The sequence below is a fragment of the Pezoporus flaviventris genome, unplaced genomic scaffold, assembly GCF_033815535.1.
Source record: "Pezoporus flaviventris isolate CSIRO_AGI_PZ_B2104156 unplaced genomic scaffold, CSIRO_AGI_Pfla_v1 ptg000016l, whole genome shotgun sequence".
Classification (NCBI taxonomy): Eukaryota; Metazoa; Chordata; class Aves; order Psittaciformes; family Psittacidae; genus Pezoporus; species Pezoporus flaviventris.
In genome coordinates, this window is record NW_026892564.1 from 665,150 (window position 1) to 689,176 (window position 24,027).

The window sequence follows — 24,027 nt, forward strand, 5'->3', positions numbered from 1 at the left end:
TGCTGCCCCAGTACCCATGGGGTAGTGTGTGCATCACACAGCTTTTAAGGTTATCACAGAGGTAATGAAACATTCAGGGACGCTAACATCTCTATGCCTCAGTTTTGTGGTCATTGAAAAATTGCAAATTCCAAGGCAGATTTCAGCGATCCAACCTAATAAAAAGCTTCTCACGTTTGTTTGTTTTTCCTTTTTCCACCAGCATGGGTTCTCTCCAAAGCAAGAAAAGAGCTTTATATAAAGGAATATCCCCGTGATTTACAGCATCTTCACCTACATGCGCTTAGAGGGTGGGATTTTTCAAGCTTAAGTTATAGCTGCATTTCCACTATATATCAAAAACTCTCACAGAAAGCAAATCGAACTTCCAAATGAAGAACAATATTGCCTGTCAACAAAAACAGACTTGAAAGAATATATAGATTCACAAAACTTTGTGGAAAACAGAGGATAGACCTAACAATATTCTAAAAAAAATGTTTATTTCCATTTTGTTGAACAGTTTTAAATGGTTCTGTTAAATACTATTCTCCTCTCTTTAGCTACTAGTGTTATTTCTGTTTTAAGTCATTGAAAGAAATTTGCTTAATGTATGATCACAACAGAATCTATACACAGAGAATATATGGAGCAAGAGAATAAATGGAGCAGGCAGGCTACAGAGCAGACATCATGCTTTCTTCGAGCTTATTAAACTTCTACAGTGAAGAATAGCCCTAAAGCACACAGCAGAGTAATCTCACCAAGCATAACTTTTGAGGTGTGCTATTTCTTTGTAAAACTGCAACCATTCTCCAGGAACCTTCACACCAGGCTGCTGCTACTCATGTCCATCTCCTGTGCATGGTTCACATCAGCAGTTCCTCAGTTCAGGTCCGTGTGCTGAAAGACAGAGTGTACTTACAAATGGGGTCACTAACCTACTGGGTAGTCAAACCGCAGGTGAATCACAGCCCAGATACATGTCATGGCCCCCTGAAAAGGAAACTTTGGGAACTTCTGCTCCAGTCATAAAAATGATAGCAGTAGTCACATATGTGGATCTAATGCGTCAGCAGCAGGTGATACACAGTTCCTTGACTACACAAGGCAAAGAAGATGAAGGGGGAAAAAACCCACGCAGAATATGTCTCATTTCTTCAGGAGGTTCAATTTTCTTTTTCTTAAACTAACTTAAACTGTGTCTAAAAATTACAATACTTTTGTTTGTAGCAATCCTGCCATACCTGTCTGTAAAAAATGAAATTGGGTTGGGTTTTTTCTGTCTGCTTTCCCCTTCACTGGCTTGATCTAGGCAGACTCATCTGCCTTTCTCCTATGGGACTAACATGGTACAAACCTTGTCCTCCTTAGGAAGGAAAACCAAAGCTATCAACAGTGATACAGTTCTAAAGGTGATTCAGGGTGCTGAGCAAAAGCATCTCCAACTCACAGCCCCTCAAAATTCCACAGTATCATTTTGGCATCATAACACTCCAGGTATTCATTACAAAAGAAACCAACACAGCACGTATATCAAAGTGGTCTCCAGGTCGCTGCCTGATAAAACAAAGGGGTTGCAGGACCTGTCCCTCCCATTGCCAGACACAAACCATATACAAATGGTAGAGGACAGACCTTCAGATGCCTAAGAACAGCCGTAAGTTGGCTTCAAAGGCTGCTGAGATGGCAGTGGCAGGGAGATGGAAGGGAGTCCTTCTAAAATTTACCTAGCTGACTTTGGAAGCAAAATTGAAACAATCTTCAGGGTGTTTTAAGACTCACCCAAAACAGAAGGATGCGGTAGGCGAGCAATATGCTAATTGAGCATCATTTTTATTTGTATGCAGATGCACAGAATTACAGGCATAAAGACACTGAAAAGCACCTGAAAGAATATCTTTTCTCCTAATAAAATATTTATAACTGATCTAATCTTAATAATGGCAAACATTCAAGCAATTATAGTCAGGGAATTGCTCGGGAATGCCATGAAACTAAATGTCTAAAATGTAGAAATTACCTTTAAGTCATCTCATTTGAATGAAATGATAAAAAATTATGTTCTATTCATTTTTTATGTAGGCATTCTTGTAACAAACAATGGGGTTTAGTCTATGTAACAAAAGTATCATAATTAGGTCTTTCTTAAATAGATACAAGTTTATTAGCTAATGTATCATGGGTAAACCATTCCAGCTAATGCAGCTATTGCAGCTAATGTCATGTTTTAATTCTTGCCAGTTGCTAGAGGAGTTATTTATACGCACAGCATGGAAGCTTATACTCCTGCTTCTTTGACTGCACATGAAAATAAAGGACATTCAAATAAAAAGAGTACAAAATTAACAATTTAAAATCTCAAACCAGACTACATTTTCAATAGAGAAAAGAGAAATGGATGGATATGGCATGATAAATAAAGATGTGCTTTGGCATTTCCCTGTTTTAGTAATTTGGTTTATATCTCTCAAGTAAGAAACAACAAGGAATACTTTGGTTTTGAAAACTAGCACATTACTCAGAAACCAGGTTATTTAATTGTGATAATTGTCTATTAATATTCTAGTGCATGCTAAAACATTGGAAGTTCTTTCTTGCCCTTCCTCTCCCAAATCTGACTTTTCTTACAACAGATACAAATTTGGCCAATCTCCCTTCCTTCCAACTCCTTTCTTTCAACACACTTTAAACAACATCTGCAAGAAAAAGAGGAAGAGGAGGAGAATTTTGTCTCAAAGTGTCATTGCTTATGTTACAAAATCACAGGTATCAAAATAAATTAAGACTGACAAATTAGAGATGAGATCAGCCAGTAATCAATCCCTGCTCCCAGCCCAAGAAAAATCCTTAGTTCTCTTTAAAAACCACTGATTTGATTACTAAATACATTTCTGCATTTCCTTATTTATGAGCACTTTATCTTTTTGTCTTCTTTTAACACTGCTTTGGCCTGATTTCTGAAGAAATTAGGCTTATTGAGATCACACTTTTTATCTAGGTGTAGTGGATTTTTAATTTGTTGGCCAAATTCAGTCAAAAGTAGGAGTGGGATAATGATAAGTCTAAACAGTATTAGAAGTATTTTATGATTTCAAGAGCTTACGTTAGAAAGCACAATGAGCCCACCTCGCAATACAAACCAACATCTCCTAAAATGCACAGGCTTGCTGAAATCCAACAGTAAACCCTATCAAAAAATCCTGAAGAGAAGGTTTTGTGTTAAATTACTTTTATTTTTCACTTACTTTTCCTTTTAATGGAAAACTGCCTTACTGAAATTGTAACAATAAAGAAAATAGTAAAATGGTAGCTTTCCCACCAGAATTTTACAGACAAAAATTCACCTGGGCATTCTGGAATCTTCAATCAAATTTTTGCATATTTTTATTATCACAGGTCATTATGACAGTATTACAATTTATTCATTATGTAAGTATATGCATAAAGCTGCATTTTACATATATGAATGTATATATACATGCTATATATTAAATGCATACATATATTGTATACATGCACACATGAATATGCGTATATATACATATTGTATACACAAGCACATATGCGCATAAATACGTGCCAGTTGAAACATTTCATCTTTCCTTAACCAAAAGATGTGTTTGTACTACAATATGTAACAATTTAGCATTTCTAAAAATAATCAGATTTTTTAAACCACTGTGAAAAGAATCTTAAATATAACCAAAAAATAAGAGCACTTTTTTTAAAGGAGTCACACAGAAAAGACAAGGGGTAAACTTAGTCTTGGAGAGATTCAGACTGGACACAAGAGGAAAGTTTTTCACAATAAGAACAATCACCCACTGAAATAATCTCCCCTGGTAAGTGGTGGATTCTCAGTACTTAACACTTCTAAGATTCAGCTGGACAGTATGCTGTGACATCTTATCTAGATCATGCTTCTACCATGATCCTTGAGATCCCTTCCAAACTGGGATTCTATGATTGATTAGGAAAATGTTATTTACTAAAAGGGTGGTCAAGCACTTGAACAACCTCCCCAGGAAAGTGGTCATGGCCCCCGGTCTATCAGTGTTCAAGAAGTGTTTGGACAATATTCTTATATTTAAAATATTCTTATGTATAAAAGAGTATATTTTATATCTAAATATGTATATATGGTTAAACTTTAACTTTTAGGTTTTAGGTGTGAGGAGTTGGACTCTATGATCCTTGAGTCCCTTCCAACTCAGGATATTCTATGATTCTGTGACTCACTACCATGGGCTCCTGGAAAAATTGAAAATAAAACACAAGCCAAATGGCTTTTCCTTGTGAAAATAAACACAAGTAGGCTTGATACACACAAAAACTTGAATAGTTTACAACACAAAATATACACAGGGGAATGTGACACACAAGTGCATACAAGTCACAGACCCAAGTAAATAAGAGAAAGCAAAATTAATCCTATTCCTCATCACATTATGCCTTTAAAATGTCACTTATCAGTTTCAGAAGAAAGCGCTTTATTGCTACTTTAAGGATTGGCTAATTTTCTGCATTGCCTTTAGATATAACATAATACTGTTCGGCGTTCTCAAGCTATTCATTGGCCTCAGGTAGGCAATTCCCTTCTTTGTCCTCTTGACATACTGTAATCTCATTCTGTCCTCTTTATTTAATTGCAGCCTATATAGAAGGCAGTCTCTCACAGCTATTACAGCATAGGAAAACATAAGAATATTTCAAAAAAATCTGAAGAAAGATAATAATATGAATCATAATTTAGGTATAAAATATAATTACAGTAATATGAAGATTTTAAAAATCCAGGCTATAGTAGCTAAAGCAGCCACATGACAAGACAGTCAGCTAACAAGTTTCTCATCATTTTTTAATTTTTTTTTCTTTAAAAATTGTCCTTGGAAGACTTCAAACTCCTATTCAAGGAAGTGACATCACTTTGTATGCATAGACTATATAGATTTCCTTATCTAAGATTTAGTATACACCTGAAGTATCTACTGATCAGCCAGACAGATTTTACACAGTGAATTGATGTTACTCAGTTGCTGCCTGAAAGACTTTTTTTTTTGCAGGAAAGTGTAAGAAGATTCTGTTTGCTTGTTTGTTAGAATTTATTCAAATATTTCAGTTTTGAAATGAGGATATGAGGAGAGGTTTAGGGTGAGGAAAATGAAAAAAAAAAAAAAAAAAAAAAGGTTCTGTAAGATTTTAAAAACCAAGAACAGGAAAACCTTACATGAGCAATATAAAAAGTAAACTTCTGTAGAAGTCTGACTAACTCTTTGGATTCAAGGCCTGTTTATGAGAAAATGCGGTTTACTGTAAAATGGATAAAGAACAACAGAGAATATACTAAAATAGAAGCATTTCCTCAGTGTTTAATCTCCTCTTCAGCTTCCTCCTCTTTATAATTGCATAGTACAGCACATTTAAACAATGATAGGAGGTGTTACCGCTTTTAGTAGAGGAGGTTATAATTTAGCAAAACTAACATTCTGTTGAAATTCAAGAAATTTATGAAAATGGCATTAGCAAGCATACTACCCAATTATGAATTACGGGTTGCACATTTTAAATAGGTTCTGAAGAGTAGCAATCTTGGTAGAGAAAAAACTATCAGCATGAAAAATATGATCTTTCATTTCTCAGTATAAAAAAAAAATAAATAAATTCAGCAAATTCATTGTTAGAGAAAAATGAACACATGATATGATTACATTTACACTTCCTTGGAGAATCCATTTCTTCTGATTTTATTTTGTATGAACAAGTCTAAAGCAATATTCCACCTTGATCCCTCTGTCTCTTTTGATCACTTTTTCCTAGACAGAAAAATAGCAGAACTAATGAACTGAAAAAAAAAAAAAAATTAGAGACCACAAATTAAATAACAGATACCTATTTAAAATAAAAAAGTTATCCATTTATCACTACAAACTTGGCACTACTGTGCCAATATGGGCTAGAATTTCAAACCTAGTGGTCAATGAAGCATAAAATAGATTGTCAGAAATACTGGCTGAAATATGAATCCACTGGAAAAAAAATGCTTGAGAATACCTAAGATAATTAAAGAGAATCAAAATTGGCTGAAAATACCTCTAAAAAGTCTCTACCTCCCTTTCTCAGTTCATAAATGGCTTTCTCCTAGGTGACTGTTTCATACAAGTAGCAAAAATAAGCTTCCAATTTCTACATTTGAAAATGTTGTACATTTTTGTGGTAAGACAAATCTCTCCTTATCTGGAAATTTACTCTGTAATAGGAACTAATAGTGTCACCTGAAGCAATCTTGTCAGAATATTCAGGAGGCCTACCATCATGAAGCCCGTGGTGTGCTAACTGTGATGCTGTATGGAGTAGAACATTACTGCAGAAAACACAAATTCTTGTCAGGAAGAGACAAACTGAAATCAAATTTTTGGTGGCTGTAAGTCAAAATGGAATTAAAAGGAGGACTTAAAAAATATCATATTCCTTGTACTCAAGTCGAAAATAATCATCCCTTAACATACATCTGTTCCACATTAAAGCTCATGAAGGATAAAGCTAGCTATGCCAAGTTGCAATGATTTTCCTTAGGCCTACTTCCAGGGTACCTGGACCAAACCAGATTAATGAAGTGCTGCATACCCCTTGGCTGCCATTTTGGCTGAGATGGTTTTGGCTCTGCTGATACCATTCCATGGCTGGGCTACTTTTGTTTGTGAGCGTCTTTTCATTATTAAATGAGGATGCTACAGAACAAAAAGATCTAACCCTAAAATAAGAGCAGTTATGTCAAGAAGGAAAAGGTTAACAAATATCCACACCTATCTACCTAAATGCGTCCCTATTACCACAATGATTAAAAATAAACAAGTACTTAGCAAGCTTTGAGTTCCTCCTTATTCTGACCGTTTATTAAAAACGATCACAGTCTAAGCTGTTGATACACTGAACAAGGAAAAACAAAGAATGTATATATTCCGACTATATTTTTCTCCTCTAAAAATAAACAGAATGGAATATAATAAGAAAAAAGATTGAAACATGACTGGAATTTTTTTTTAATATGCCAAAATTCATAAGCAATGAAACAGCAGCTGTATCTATATTGGAAAATATCAGAGTTTAGGCTCAGAACACCCAACTGCGGTTTCTTTCAAAATACCAACAGTCTCCAATACAGAGTTCCTGAATGTTGTAAACAATCTCTCACCTCTGTTTCAGTCAGTGGAAAAGAGGGGCTGGTGAGGGAAGCACACAAACAGACTGTGAAGAAACTGGAGTCACTGCCACAGAAAGATGTCAATAATCCCGGGTTGAACCAACCTTGTCTCTTGATATCAGCACATACAGGGATGTGTTACTTGCGGCTGAAAATAGGGGATGTCTGACTGCTGACAGAAAAAGAGGTAATGGCCAGCTAGAAGGAAGGGGAATGAAACGATTGTCCTTCCATCATGCATCTACTAGAAGGCACTCCAAAGCTTTTCTTGTCATATTTTCTCCCTTTTTCCCCCAGTGCAATCAGTCCCTGTAATCACACAATACTCACACAATACTCACTTTGGCCCAAACCATTTGCCAGATAAAGAATCAGGAAAGGTTGTGTTTGGGGGTTTGTTTCTTACTGAGCCTAACTGGCAAAGATCTGGCAGCTTTTTGCATTATTTACAGTGATTCAGAAGTAGGGTTATAAGAACCAAGATTAATGTTGATTTGAAAGTCTGAGAGGCAAGCAAGGAATGAGTATCCCACTGAAGCTTTCAGCCCATATTCAGAGGCAAAGACATCCAATAATTCTCAGCAGTGAGCCCAGGACTGTAAATATAATGGCAACCTGAAATCTTCATGAGTTTCCATTTACTATTCTTACTTCATGAGTAGAAACACAATATTTACCAGTGATTGATATCCGAGGAACATAATCTGTCTTACACCAGGTTATTTATTTATACATGAAGAGTCCTGCAGCTCTGCCTGGAAATGGAGCGGATGCCCTGTGAAATGGAACAGATGCATAAGTATGCCCCGCACTGAGTGTTAAACTGTGACCTTCTATCTAAAATTCCTTAGGTGGTGCATCTTCACTCAATCTTATGGCCAAATCAATAGCTTACTGATGTTAGTAAAAGAGTGAAGCAAAAAACTCCTGTCTCCTCCTCCTTCAGATTCTTTCATGGCTGGGATTCTTCTCACACATAAGTACAACCAGCAGTATTTTAAACATATCTTCTTAGTTCTCACTGCAAACAAATCAAACGCTGAACTCAGGAGCACCCCTCACACACGAGCATGCTTAAATTCAGCTCTTATTCTTTTGCTTGAACAGAAGACAAAAGCGTGTTTGCAGTTTAGTGAAATGTTCATTATTTGTAAGAAAGGAAAGCAAGGGAATGTAAATTGTAGGTATCTGTGGCCAGCAGCATTTCAAACTAATTACCCATTTAGAGGGTAACTGGGTCCATTCTGAATAGCAAAAGTTTATTATCTAACTATGTCATTACTTTTAGAGTAAGGGATGATTCATCTGTAAATTCCTAAGTAAAGTAAAGTAGTGGCAAGGATTCATCCCCAGTTTTCCATTTCTTGTATGAAGGCATCTAACACAGAATTCTCACACATGCCTTCTCAACATATAGAAGGGCAATATCTGAAGTTCAGAAGGTTGCAGCTCTGAAAGACAGGCAAGTCTCTCGTTTCTACATCACAGCTATTCCTGGAAGAATAACAGGAATAAGTAAAATAAGTAAATAGAAGTTTTAATCTTGAAATACATCAGACTTCAGAAACATACCAGTCTACCTGAACTCAATATATTTAGCACCTATGAAATTACCATTAAGCTCCTTCAGGGCATGCTGCTGTATGGGGTATCTTTATATGCACATCTTTAGGCAAGGACTTGATCTCCCTGTGATTGATAGAGGCGCTTACCACAATGGAATCATAATCAAGTCCGAGGTCCTCTGGAGAAATAAGAACAAATAATAATGACAGTAATGCTTTAATAACCTACTAAGCAAGAATCATTTCTGCTTTCTTGTAAGTTAATGTTTTTTTCCTTATCATTTATATCCATAAGATGTTGAGACTTATGTGACCACATTGTGACCACACTAGGGTCTTCTGCAGAATACCAGCCATAACTAAACAGCAGCATGAAGAACTAACATATGTATTCAACAAGTCTGGGGTTCTTTAGATAAACATTTTTGAGTTGAAGAACTTGCCTACAAAGCAGAAGGGAGAAGCTTGAAAGAGGAAAGGGCAATTTTATCATTCCAAGAAAGCAAGAACCCCAGCATTTCAGATCACCACTGTATGTGCTTCCTGAAAATGGATGCATTTGTGAATTTTGCAGTGGCAGGGGACTATAAGAACCTGCATTTTTGTGTTTGGAGGTATATGAAATATGTTGGTTTAGGCCAGTGGGGAATGGCAGATAAAAGGCTAGGAGAGAAAGGCCGGGTAAGAGGCTGGATTTAGAACAACAAAGGGTGAATTAGTGGGGAAGGGGAAGAACCAGTTAACACTGATGTAAAAGGATTTGCACTTCTCTCAGACCTGTGTTTATTCTGCCATTTATGGATATGAGAGGCTAGGAAAAAAATTAATAATAATAAAAAAATGGCTTATTCTACCTTTGGGTGCTAAGCACCTTGAACAAATGGGAAGGGGGAGAAAAGAAAGCCATACAAATGGGAAGGGCAGACTCTTACACACAGTAGTAAACAGACAGAATGCAAGAAAAGCACATCCTACCAAACACGTAAGATTATTTGTTGTCCCCCTCCTCCTCTGAGGTCCATAAGACACCCACATTCCCTGTTAATAACTGCAAAATGCAGATAAGACACAATGTTTGATGAAGATAAGCTCCAGATCTCTCAAAATAAAGATATACCACCTAAACAGATAAATATTATATGGCAAGGAATATACCTACAGTAAACAATTCTGTTGATGCAATGCAATTTATAATCTCATTTGTTGATTTTGGAACAACATGTTTGTCCAGAGCCTGTAGTAAACAACTAAATGTTCTCTCATCAGAAAGAGCAAATCAACCAAGTTAGTTAAGAACTATTCTAAGAATACTTAATAGCATCCAGGTTCAGTGACTGATTTTCTATTTTTAGCAGGAAGAGAAGTACAGCACAAACAATCTACAGGATAAAAGCCTGACAGCAAAAACTCCACACATACCAAAGAATAACATGTCTATGACAGCTACAACAGCAGCAATTTTCAGCTTCTTACACTACTCACGCAACGCACTTTGCAGTCATCCCTCTTGCATAAATCTGTATGTTATAATTTTGCATTCCAATGGATCAGTTTGTATGCTCCGTATCTGCAAATGAGCCAGATAATACAGAACGTGAGAAGTGATTTGTGCTATCAGTGACATCAGGAGTTTTGCAGCTGTAGTTATTAACAGATATTTTTTCATCCAGCAGCATCGACTAAAATCAATCATTCTGATAACTAGGCATGGCATGAGCTGTCCGCCCTGTCATTTCAATCTGATTAATCAGACATACACAGACCTTTACCTTAAAGGACCAATTGCTCACATTTAATCACAAAGATACATTCAAGCATACCATCACAAGTTACTAAATTTAAGTACAATTTACGTCTTATATTTTGGCAAATACATTTATGATAATATGGCTGTGGCATATAGATGTATTGTTTCATTCATTCTAGAAACATTAAAATCTAAGCTAATGTGTTGTACTTTGAATCATTTATCACATCATATTTGCAGCTTTTGAAGCTTCCATTATACACGTATCTATCTGCAGATTTATCCTAATAACCCAGGTGCAGATAAGTTATTAGTTATTATGTCTTCTTCAGACTATGCTTGCTAGACAGTGCGTATTTTCATCATAGATGAAAATTGACTTCATCTTACCTAAACATCCTACATTCTATTAACTGGTCTTTCTTTTGTTTCAATCTTCCTTTTAAACCTTGGAACAAAGCACAGCGCTTCCATTAAGAGTTATGCAAGAGCTGTTCTTTCTTTTTTCAGTTTTGGGGTGTGGGTTTTCTTTAAATCTGTTTGCTTTTCTTTTTAAAAGGAGAAGCATAAAAGAGAGTCTTTACGCAAGCATAAAACTCTATAAGTCAAAGTAGACCGCCCCAACAAAACCACACTGCTATGCTAAAAAACAAGTTGAATTTCAGATCTGTCAAACCAGCAACATATTTGACTCTGCTTGAAACATCCTACATTCCAGATACACTTCTCAATTTAGGCCTAAAAGCACAAAAGCATTCAAGCATCCTTGGGTTCACCACTACTCAGCAAACCACACAGGCATATGTTTCAAGTGAAACTTTCAGTTCAGAAGCCAATGAAATATAAGAATGGGCTTAAAATTCAGTGTTAGCCTTAGTGTTCTGCTGATACAAGTAGACAAGCCCATAATCTTTGGCTTTGCTGCCAAACTGAAGTAATATGTGGCAGACAACTGTATTATTTGCTATGTGTACCCAAAAGGTGACTCCTTAAGCTTTTAGATTCTTCAAAAGTATAAATTCAACAACATTTTACAATAGGGTATATTTTACTGAAGGGTCAGATCCATATGCAAAGAATTATTTTTTATTTACTGTTTCTACACTAGATAATACTTTCGCTTTATAACATGTACTTTTTCAGACTGTTGTACTTGAATCTATGTATGAACTGCCTTAGTAACATTTTTACATTTTACATTTAAATAAATACATTTTAAAATAATTTAATAAGTATTTTATTTAAATAAGGCAACAAATTGTTAGTTTAAAATAAAATACAATGTGAAGAAACTGGACCTTTCTTTCATTTGTAGCCCAAATGTCCAGGAGGCCCCTAAATGACAGGCTTCCATCCTATCTGCTCCCCAGCTGGGCTCTCAGAAAATGACAGGTTGTATAGGTTGGTGAGCACCACTTGCCAGAGAAGAGAAAGCATTCTTTTGCCAAATAATTTTGAAGAGAAGAGGCGAAGTGTTGGAAGCAACCGGAGTTGTTTATCTTTAAATAAATTGCAGAGACATAGATTCATGAACAGAATGCAAGTATTCACTCAAAACTGCACAGTGCATTTATTTGCTCAGTCCTGAACTGGGAGGTAGAAGGACACTGCTTTCCACCACGTCATGCACCAACAGTACATACATTATAACAATTCCAGAAGTTCAATCATCACTTAATAATGCAATCAACACTAGTCAGGCAGAATGTAATGGGAGTGTAATCACCACTAGAAACTTTAATGTAAGTGCCCTTTAAGATACAGAAAGCTAACTTTCCAAAACATTCCTCCTCATCACCCTAAAGTATTTTTCAGAGCAAGAACGATTGTTAATATTATTATACCCACCCAACTTTTGGTCTTGGTGTTGCAATGCACCTTTATCAAGTAGAAAACAGGTATCAATGAACCACACATCAACCTATAATTTATGCAGAGTATCTTGTTGGGGATACAGCAAGTGATATTTTGATTTTTCTTAAGCTCTGCAAAGCAGATTGAAGTGAGGATTTCTGTAGATACAGCCATATACAAATCAGAAATTGAGAAAATGCAACCACAGATCAGAACATTAGTGCATCTAATGTGTAGCCCATCTCAATAGCTGCTAGCATCGAAGAATGTGCAAAATACCCACCGTTAATACATGATGATAATATCTCCCAAGTCACAGGTTGCGTCCACACCGTTGTCACTGAGAGCTACTCATTAGCCAGTTGTTGATTTCCGAGTCTCTATTTAAATAAGTTTGCACTTTTGACCTTCTGAAATTGGTAGAGATGCCTTTCACAAGTTAAATTCTGTAGTTGAGGGGAAAAACAAAAATACTTAAGTTTCCTCCCTTCTCCTTCCCCCATCTAAGCCTACTGGCTCATAATTACACTAGATTCCCCTGGTTCTTTGGAAGATGATGAAGAGCTAGTCCCTACTTATCCCCTCTGCAGCAATCATCTTTGTATTCACCTCTACCACAACACTTCCCACATATGTACTTCTTCTATGCTTTAAAGTTTCATTCTGTTCAGCCTTGTATATAAAGTCATCTAGGTACACTTTCTGCTTTTTTCTTAAGACCATTTGATAAAGAACTTGACAAAAAAATAGTCTGAAATTCAGAGTAAATTAGAACTATGTTTCCCTCTTCAAAAGTTGAAAAGCTGTTAACTATCCCCCACTACATCACATTTTATTCATTTGATTTCTTTTCAATACTACACCACAGCAGCCCTCTGGAAGAACTTTTTCAAGTATTTTCTGTTTATGACCTTACTGTTTTATTAAGTATTTTGTTATTATGAAAAAAAAAGGCTTACAAAAACTATCAAAATCATTTTCTTGAAGACAAGAAATTTCAGCCTTTTTTGATTTATCCTTCTAAAAATGTTTTCATGCTCAGATTTTTCTGTATTCTCTCCGACACTTTTGTGTGAGACCAGTTGATAAAATAATGTACTGAGCATTTCAAATCCAATTTGAAATCACTGATTTAGAAAGGCATACTAACAGGTTTTGACTTCTTTATTCCCACTCCTTATGTCTTATGCTGCATTCATGACTTCTCACCCTACAATTAGAAAACTGACCTGCCCTGACCAGAAGGCATATAGAATGGCAAAAAGCAAACTGCACAGAACACAGGACATTACAGCTTTACCTCTTTCTACCCAAGACCTCACAGCTCATAAGGAGCCTCTTAAGTTAGGGTTTCCTTATGTAAAAATAATGTAAATAAATCAACAAATAGACACAGTAAAGAGTAATTCCGAGTGGCTATTTTTTCTCACCACACACACAAAAAGCTTTTTTTTTTTTTTAATGTAGTAATGAATTTTTAGCCTCCTGAAAAGAAACACTTGCTTTTATTACAAAAATCTAGTTTAAAGAGCTGAATGTCACAGGATACCATAGGAGCCATGAACTTCAGTGGGACTGTTCTTTTTGGCCCAGATTATCAAGAGTATCTTTCAAGAGAGGACCCAAGTAGGTATCCATTAACCAGGTAGGAAGAATTTCTTTCAACAGATTAATGTAATCCAATAAAATATTTCTTTTATTTTCCTATTAATAACATAGTACAGCCAAAGCAGGACACTGAAGACAAAGCAGTGGCTTGATGGATTATGAAATACGTCACACAGCAAGGCCCTTGACTTTCCAAGGGGGAATGAAGCAATTGGATTATATTACGAGGTTTTGGGGAGTGGGGGGTTGTTTCTTAAATAGGTTTTAACTGGCCACTGTATGCTCAAGGTCGATGTCTGTTACTTCATTTTTTTAACCTAATAATTAAAAGGAATTTAAGATAAAAAGCAGTACATTACTTCTTTCCAGTTGGGCTGACCCATTTTGCAGCTTCTAGCAGATGAATATACTTCACCTGCAAAAAAAAACCCAACATATTTTGTCTCCTCAGAGAAAATAAATTTATCAATAATGAAGCAATATTATGATCAACTACAGTTTCATATGGCTCAATTTGTAGAAGGAAGGTTACAATTTTAAATGGATTTCTGTGTGGAGAAAATTTAAAGAAAGGGTTGTTCAGAAAACCTATTACATAATGCTCCTCAAAATTTCTAACTTGAATGTTGTCTCTGAGAAGTTAGAAATGTGGTCAACATGGTGTTCAACATAATCATGAACTAAGGCTTCTGGAAGACTATAATGTGGTTTTTCAAGAATGCCAGTGTCAGATTTTATCTCATCTGTAACTGTCATATTTATTTTCAACTAATTTAAGAAAGTGAAATACATTTAGGAAACAAGGAAAGTTGAGTTTATCAGAACTGAATCTGATACGTTAATAGTGTAAGTAATAAAATGAGGAATATTAACTACAGTCGATTGCTATCATCATACTGCAGTACAATGAGGATCACCTAGACACCATGCAATTCTTAGAGCTTAATTTTTTTTTTTTTTAATATGTTTAGTGTATTTCAGGAAGTCAACATTGTAATAATTTTCTAAAATAAACCGGGGGGGGGGGGGGGGGGGAGGGAGGAGTGATAGAAGTTGGTGGGGGCAAGCAAGAAAGAATTCTGCCATCATGTCCTCTTATGCCAAGCCTCTAGACACAAAGATGGCAAAAAGGATGGTTCTTACTGATTTAATACAATGAATATATAGAGAAGAAAATAAAACAGAATAGAGAAAAAGTCCCAGAACCTGTAATCAATATTAATATGGGGGGAGGGGGCTGGGAGAGAAAAAAATGAACAGATCCAAAGCAATATTTTAAAATAAGGTCACTAAGATATATTTTATGCATATTTCATCATTAACTGATATGAATATACACCCAAAAAACCTACTAAGAATTTAATATTATAAAACTCTAAAAATTGCATGGTCTGTTCTAACTGCTTTCAATTGTCAAGTGAGATGTGGACAGTGAGATAGGTCTGAAAGCATACATAGATTTTTTCTTTTTGTCATTGTAATATATTTGCAATTATAACATTACCTAAATTCAGCTTATATATCAACAAACATAGGAGCCAAACAGGCCTTTCCTTTTAGTTACATTGCAGTGATGTGGTCATAATTGACATTTTTGTCACGTTGCTGCGTAAGTCCCAGTTTGTGCTGCATAAATGCACAGAAATTCAGCTGCATTTCACTGTTCTCTTCACCTACCTGCCATTTTACTTTCTGTTCTCTTCCATTCTGTCTCTTCCCTCCAGTCTTTCATTGAGAATTCAGTATTACTTCTGCTTGTTGATAGGAAAAGGAGGCTATAGTGTCTGCAGACTGCATGGTCCTGAACGAAAATCAGCAAAATTGCAATCAACATCCACATAAGGTCCTCTAATTTCATTCTGAATATGAAGTATAGTTTAAATCACAACACTGCTAACGCTGAAGTTAAAAAAAAAAAAGAAAAAAAAAACCCTACACTAAAACACACAACCCTCAAAACAAAACCAAAAAATGACAAGAAAAGCCCCACAATGAAACAGAATATGTGATGAAATGAAAGAATTTATGCTCTAATTTTTATAGAATAGATTTAAGATAGGACACATCAACCATATTAATATTCAAGTCTTTCCCTTTAAGTATCACACAGCCACTAATCAGAGCTGAAGGAGACTGAGCTTTTCTCACACTATTCATTCTCATTTTAAAATGACTTAATTTTGAACTATTTTATATTCAAAACACTTTTCTTTATCTGGCATGTAACCCCTATAGTTCAAGTAGTTAAACAAACAGCACCTAATTTTATATTCTATAAAATTAATTTCAATAGAGTGGCTGATAAAACCCAGAAAGGTTTTACTATTTTATAGGTATTTCTAAAGTTTGTCCCTCCAGAATTAAATCTTCATAGCAGCCACTTCATAAGCAAGATGTTTTTTTAATGAGGTGTAACTTACATACGCAGTAGAATGTATTTCACAATACACCTGGTTGTGCTATTAACATATAAGCATATCTTAAGAAAAAAATTAAAACAACACAATGAAAAGCAAAGATTTCATCAGAGAATTACAGATCAATCATGGTACCTAAACCAAATGGTGCTCCTGGCACCACAACGGTCATACACTGGTTCTGTTTAGCAGCAATGTTTGCCTTACACAGTTAGCACTTCTTACCCATCTGAAACTCTCAGCTCAGCTTTTGCTTTTACAACCAGACCTCTGAAGCTGCATCTACTGGATTTTTAAATCACCAACATTTATTGATTCCCTTGTAATTTAGGTTTAGGGTTTTTTTCTGATAATAAGATTCAGTTCATCTTGTCACACTTGAATTGCCCGTGATAATCCCTGCTTTCCCAGGCCAACACTGGTTGCAAAACAGAATTATTGAAATGCCAAGGAAGATTTTTTCCAAGTACTATTCAAACACCTGGACTAAGGATTTTTCCTTTTGAACATCATGCAGGAATTTAAAGCATCTAAGAAGGGAGACAAAACTTATTACAGCAACATGGAAAGAGACAATATGAGTATCTTAACTATTTTTAGAATTGAAAAGCTTGAGGACACATCCCCCCCATCAGTTTCAGGCAGCTTTGCACAGGGCCAATGGGAGTGATGCAAAGGGTCATTCTTCTGCCTTGACCACAGCAGCATTCCAAAAATACAGTTGCACATATGTGCAAGAGTACTCCCATCCATCAGCATTTGTTTTGTTCACTCAAATGACTCAGCAATGTCCTGCTGCATTCAAAATATCATGAGGGCACAGAAAGAGAAAAGCCTGGGCTGATGTTACCAGTGAACAGAGCCTCTGAGGATGGAGATGGCCATGAGAGCAGTTCAAACTAAACCTCTTGCCACCTTCAGCAGTGTCTAAGCAAAATCCTCCTACCCACTCAGTTCAGAAAAAGGAGAGGAAACTCACGACAGTGAGATAGGAGGAGACTGAGGAAAGTATGTTTATAGACAATAAGCGCGTACGGCACTTACAGTAAGAGCACTAATGGACCCCCAGAATAGGTACCAGTGCAGACAGAAGTAGAAGGGCCAGCTCGTCTCTGAACTACCCTTCCAGATGCATTAAATCTAATTGAATACATTAGTCACAACACTTTTGTCTGTATTTATTTCTGGTTCCACTTATACAAAAAGCTATGTTCTCATGGCAGGAATCTCTGCCTCCCCACTTTTCCATATTGCCTGTCAAATCACACACAGGCTTCACTATGGCAAAAGGTAATGGGCAGTGAGGTCCTTCCAAATCTGGACAAGAGACAAACAGAATCTTCTGTGACTCCCTATTTTCTCAGGATGGTCCATAGTATTGCCATTTTAACAGAAGTCCTTGACGTATATGTCTTCTCTCTTGAAACCCACATATTCCACCCACATTCTCTCCTTTTTGCTAAGTCTGCTTGGCCAGAGAGCACAGCTCTTCATGAAGCCCCTTACACTGTAGGCGGACAGCAGCAATCACAGAACATATTGCAGAGATTAAATGAAACTTGAGGAAAATAAATCTTTTCTCTCTGATCTTTTAAAAGAAGTAAGAATTCAGAAGGGAGGAAAATGGTGATATGAATAAGAGCACTTAGTGCTTTTTGAGCATGTGTTCTACCATGTTTCCAGCTTAGAGCAATCCAGTCATTGTACTTTTCACTTAAGCTGCAAAAGCTGTATATCGGCTGTACTTACTTTGTCCCATGATTTTGGATACTGGTAACTTTCCTTTCAAAAGCCTGAAATCAGTGCTCTGTAGAGCCTTTCTCACATCAATGGGAATAAAATTTTTAGGGGGTATAATGAATTTCAGAAGAGACTTCCCTAACAGCCCACACTGCTGTCCATCTTAAGTACATTCCTGTGATTCCATGCAGAAAAGCAGGAATGAAAGGCCAAGTTTTCCAACAATACCTTGTTTCTTCCATGTAGAAGCACCCACCCACCCCCCCACCCCCCCCGGCCTGTTGAGGAAACATTGCTTTTTTGAGAAACAGCTCCTGCAACCTTCAGTTTCTGCAACCTTCAGTTTCTCATGTCTTTGCTGTACCAACACTGTCTCTTGTGAGAAGTGTCTCCCACTGAGTCACTTTTCTCATGATATTTTGCTCCCTTACAGACTGTCTATTAAATTGTCAGCTGTCACAGAGGAGCAACTTTGTGAACAGTTGTAATAACAAAATCTCTCCAATAGCAGTGTTCCCTCCATATGCATACCAGTGGGGTTTATTTATGCTCATAAAAATTGTTGGAGCTTTCTTGTATATTTTCCACAGAAACTGGGAAGATACATATCATCTAATCCAATTTAAAAAAAAAAACAAAACAAAAACCCTTCATAAACTGTTTCCTACCCCTTATGGTTTGACTGCTGTTATTTATGCTGCTTTATACTCCTCATCAAGGTGGTCTAACCCTGTCTGTGCCATTGAGCTGGTGCCAGATACCTGTACAAGTGACACACAGAGGCACATCACAGCAACCTCCCCTCAACTGTGTGCTGCACTGATTAATGGGGATTGGTGCCCAAACATGCGTAAGAGGCTTGAGAAGCATCTGATAGCTGTTAGATTTCACTAAGCTTAGGTGTTGACACTTCCCACCCACTTTCCTCACCTGTGCAAGACCAGAGCAGGGAAGTGAGGCAGGGTGGTTAGACCACATTGACAAGATAAACACACGCCCTTGAAAACGCCACAGTCCTACTGATGTCAAAAAGCAATGGATTGGGTCCCCGTCAGACACAGAAAGCAGACATCTGCTTCACTGCAAATGCAAAGAGGAATTCATTAAATCAAGCATAGTCTTATTCCAAACCAAACATTATTAACATTTGAAGTGCTTAAAATTTTAACTAATGTAAATTCTCTTCAAAGTCTCTTGATTTCCTGTGTTAAATAATGATAAATGTTCAAATCATGAATTTTATGATTTTTTATTATTTTATTGTTTAATTTTGTTGAGGCTTCTTGATACTTCCCCTGCGCTGCTCCCCCCTCCCTGTTCTATGCATTTCTCTCCCCCGCTGTGTGCATCTGCTGTGTCTCTCTCACTTGCTCTCTCCCTGCTGTGTACATCCACTATTCCTCCCCACCACTCCTATATGCATGTTTGCCATCTATCTCTCTCCCCCTCCTGCTGTGTGTATTCACTGCCTCTCCCCTTCCCCCAGCACATGCATCCATCGTGCATCTTCCTCTGCTTCTGCTGTGCACGAGTCTTTTCTCAGTAACTCCTACAGGCATTCAAGCACAACCTCCGTCTGCCTGTCCTTCCTCTTCTCTTTTTTTTCAGCTCCTCTTTGCATATCTCTTATCCCTGCTTATCTTTATCCTTTTCTTCCTTCTGTCTTTTTGATATTCTGATTCCTTCTCTCTCCTTATCTGCACCACCCTTCCCTCGGCTTCCCCTTTGTACCATTTCTCTCCAATTCTCTCGGATCTGCTCTTGCAAATTGATTCTATGGGTAAAATGTTCTGCTTGCGCTGCAGAGGTGTGCAAACCTGCATTGCAAACCATCTAGCACTGTGTCAAATCTAATGGCAGCCAGCTTAATTTGCAGAGTAATTCTTCCTTCCTACCAACAGACACACAGGGTAGTCTCCCAAAAGACTTTCCCTACCCTTTTTTCCTCATATTTCTGCACTACTGGGTTTATTTCCATGTAAAGCAAAGTAGTTAAGGTATCTCAGTGCATAACTGTTAGGTTCATATTGGCAAAAGGAAAGGATCTGTTACAACACCAAGCCTAGCTATTGCAGTTAGGGTCATGACAAACTAAATATATTAATTATTACAAAATAGCTGTGTAGATATTGAATATTGTGGATGCTTATTGGCCTTGTGAAAGAGCAATCAGTAATGCGTAAAACAACACAAAACACTAGAAACTTGGTTATCTCTGCTTCCCTTCTCCTTGCCAGAAGGACCAGTGGTCATCACAAGTCAAGAGGAGCAGAATATTACAGGCATGGGCTCTGGCCATGCAAGCTTAGTCCCAGGCAACCCTGGAGACCCTGTAAGGTTAGATGTCCCTGAGGTGGCCAGGCTGAGATGGATGACTTTTAAAAGACAGAGAGCATCTCCTAGGCTGATGAACATTTGCTGGTTGGTGACTGCTTCAAGCTGCTGCTCATGACTGGTGTAGCAAGTCACAAGACAAACACTCTTGGCACAAGCAAGACTCCCATATCTCCTGAATGCTCAGTTCTTTCAGCCCCCTGAAAAATGACAAAGGCACTTCACATAACAACTGTTCACAAAGTTGCTCCTCTGCGACTGAGCTGACAATTTAATAGACAGTCTATAAGAAGACAAAATAGCATGGGAAAAGTGACTCAACGGGAGACACACCAAGAAGGTATTCTTCGTTATGTTATTCCACATATCTGCAATATGTTAAATATAGAAGCACTAACCAAACGGTAACACAGACTGGCTTTTGAAAAGGCATATATTCATGTTACAGGCATGCACAAACATCCCGCACACCTAAGTCTTACTAAGGTTTTTCAGATCATCATCTACTTAAAAACAGATTGGAACTAGAGTGCTCCCACCTATCAGTTCTGACCGTAAACTTGGCAAAATAGTTCCTACTCCAAAATGTGCAGCCAGTTCTGTAGTTTTTTGTCAAAGTCTTCTGTTATTGTGGTACTTCACCAGATTGCAAGTACTTCCAGAGCCACTGACAAATTTTATTGAACCATATGTGAGTTGTTAAGATTGTCAGTAAAGTACTCCCTGATATTAAATTCAATTTACTTTTCTTCCATCACAGACAGCACTGCTAATCTTCCTGTTTTTAAAATGAGGCAGAACTTTATATTAAAATTCATAATCACACCTGCTTTACATTTTGTATTAAATAAGTACGTTCTGTTTTAAGAGTGCATGATCAATGTCATTTTAGTAGGAGGAAATTTTGGCAGTTGCACAGAAAAAAGGGATGAAGGATTTAGTGCTTCAAAAATGACCTGGGATTGAGAAATAAGCTCAGTTGCTGAATACCTCTGTGAAAGTGATCAACGCAAAAATGGGTAACATTGCCACTGACATTTTCATCACACAGTTTGAGTGTTGACACTCCAAAGAGATAATAATAATGGTGCAAAAGATCAAAGTTCCTGTCGCAGGCTTTCTGCACTTTCAAGGAGATGATGGTACATCAATTTATACCTGGTTCAGTATTTAGAAATGTTCTTTTTCTTTCTTTATTCAAAGAACTTTAAGACTCATCTACAGGACTCTGTGCTAATGAATAGATTCTACAAAGAAACACAAATTGGGCAGGTCCATACCTATATATGAAAGCTTATAAAGTGAACTAGGATATTTCTAATGAAAAGAACTTTATAAACATGGACAAACAGTGGGAAAATATAAGGGATATTCTTTTCCACATCAAAATACCTGTAATATTTTTGTTACCTTCCTAAAGTTAAAAATGACATTTGTATTTTAAAGAATAAGTCACCACCATATCCCAACCAGACTAAAATTAATTTTTTCTTGGCCATCTAGAAATAGGTCAAACCAGTTCGAATTTCCTGCCCCTTTTGCCAAACAAACGTTCTTTATTTGAGAATAAATTTCCACGCCTTGACGAAATAAGCTGCTCACAGGAGAGTGATCTAACAAAAATGACTGAGGCTCAGGATATGAATGTAGAACTGATTGCTTGACCTGCTCTGTAACACAGCTCGTATCATGCATGTGCACCTGAATAGCTATAATGATTTGCACATCTTCTGTCTGAATGACTGCCATCCTATCTGTAATAACTTTACAAGTTAAATCACCATCTGTTTCACAGGCTTTCTAATGTTTGTATCTCCCTTTTCTGTCTGTGCTAGTTTTGGCTAGGGTAGAGTTCAGAAAAGAACAAAACTGTTTTCCTGTATTTTATGAGAAGAAGTATCCCTGCACTCAGCTGGAGAGCTAAACTAATGTAACTTAACTATCTCTATCAAACCAAGACATGGGTTTTACCATTCAGAGGAAATGAAATGAAAGCCAAGACCCTGTTGCCCCTATAGACAGCAAAATAGACCAAGAAACACATTACATATTTTCTTTCCTCTTTCCATCCTATCTGGTAAAGCTTCTTAAACATTAATGTAACAGGTGATAATGAGTGTACATGAAACAGATCTCTGACATGTACCAACATAAATTATACACTATTTATAAGGATACCACGTAGGTCCTAGGAAGCCATTTCCATGCTGCTATTCAAGTCTTCATTACTAAAAACAAAAACAAAAACAAAAAAACAAATAAAACAAAAACAAAACAAACAAGCAAACAAAAAAAAAAACCACAAAAAAAAACAAACACCAAAACCAAACCAACTCACACATCAACACACAGGAAGCCAAACCTCCCTCTTCCAAACCTAAACAAAAAACAAATCAAACAAACAAAAAAAAGTCCAAAACTCAACAAAGCCACAATGACCTAACCTGGTCTACAAAACTCAGGGAAACAGAACATATGCCCTCCACCATCAGGGGAATCCGTAATCTCATTCCTTACATTTTTACTACACAATTACAAAAGCAGACAATGCTGGCATCTGCTGCATGTAGCTCAGAGATGATACTGTGCAGGTCAGAGATTTACAAAGGTCTGGCAGGAAGGGGCTCAAAGGTAACCTTTACAAAACATACCCCAATGTGGATTTGCAGAAGCATTCTGGCACAGTCAGAATTGCTATTCAGCTCCCAACAGTCCAGATTAAAAAGTCAGAGTAGAGATCATAGTGACTACTTATAATATCTTTCACACTGGACAAGATTAAGGTTAATCAGTTTGTCTCTCCCTGTGCCTCTCCTGGACACAGTCAGAATCTTTGGGGTTTCGTTAATGCTGAAAAAAAGTGTTACTCAATTAAAATGACAAATAGGCATTAGAAACTGACCACTTACAAAAGGAGCTTCTGCTATGCTTCTGTATGCTGCTTTATTATTCAGTTTTACTGACAAAAAGAAAAATTACTTTCCACTAGTTGTTTGTCATAGTCTGCTCTCTTCCCTCCCCATGACAAGCAGTTCAGAGAGTTAGCAACACGGTGCCATCTATCAGGAAGCACAGAAGCAGAACAGTTGTGAAGTCATTTTTTCTAACACACATACACCCTTAGTCTTCCCCTCCCTCTCTCTCACATACACACCTTTTCTGTCCACACCACAGTTTTACCCTCTTTAAACTGATAAAGAGCCCTCAGAGCATTTAGTTTACAAGTTAGAGATGTAGCCTTAATGGTCATTACTATAACACTGAATTATGCTGTCAGAAGAGCCAACAGCCCAGGAAACCCTTGCCTGATCCCAAACATCACACAGCAAAACCACAGAACATCATGTTAATGACAAGGAGTCATCCTGTGAGCACACAGGTTCCTTCCCTTGCCCCAGGGCAGGGTTACTTACACCAGCCCTTTATGCAGCCAAAGGCTATCTAACCTTTTATTAAAGGATGTCCAGTAACAACATCTTCACACCCTCCCTTTGCACACATAACTATCCAGCAATAGTAACCTCTAGATTGCGTCAATTTTACTGTGGCCATTAACCAAAAATGCTTCCAGGGAGCCAA

The 24,027-nt window shown here is 37.0% G+C and overlaps 1 long non-coding RNA gene across 1 annotated transcript; it reads right to left on the reverse strand.

The window, feature by feature from the left end:
* Nucleotides 1-6,947: 6,947 nt before the first annotated feature.
* Nucleotides 6,948-12,474, reverse strand: LOC133270001 (uncharacterized). The gene is made up of 4 exons (XR_009743636.1): nt 12,340-12,474; nt 10,179-10,315; nt 8,798-8,927; nt 6,948-7,958 (listed from the first exon to the last, which is right to left on the reverse strand). It is a non-coding gene; the product is annotated as an uncharacterized LOC133270001 (long non-coding RNA).
* Nucleotides 12,475-24,027: the final 11,553 nt, after the last annotated feature.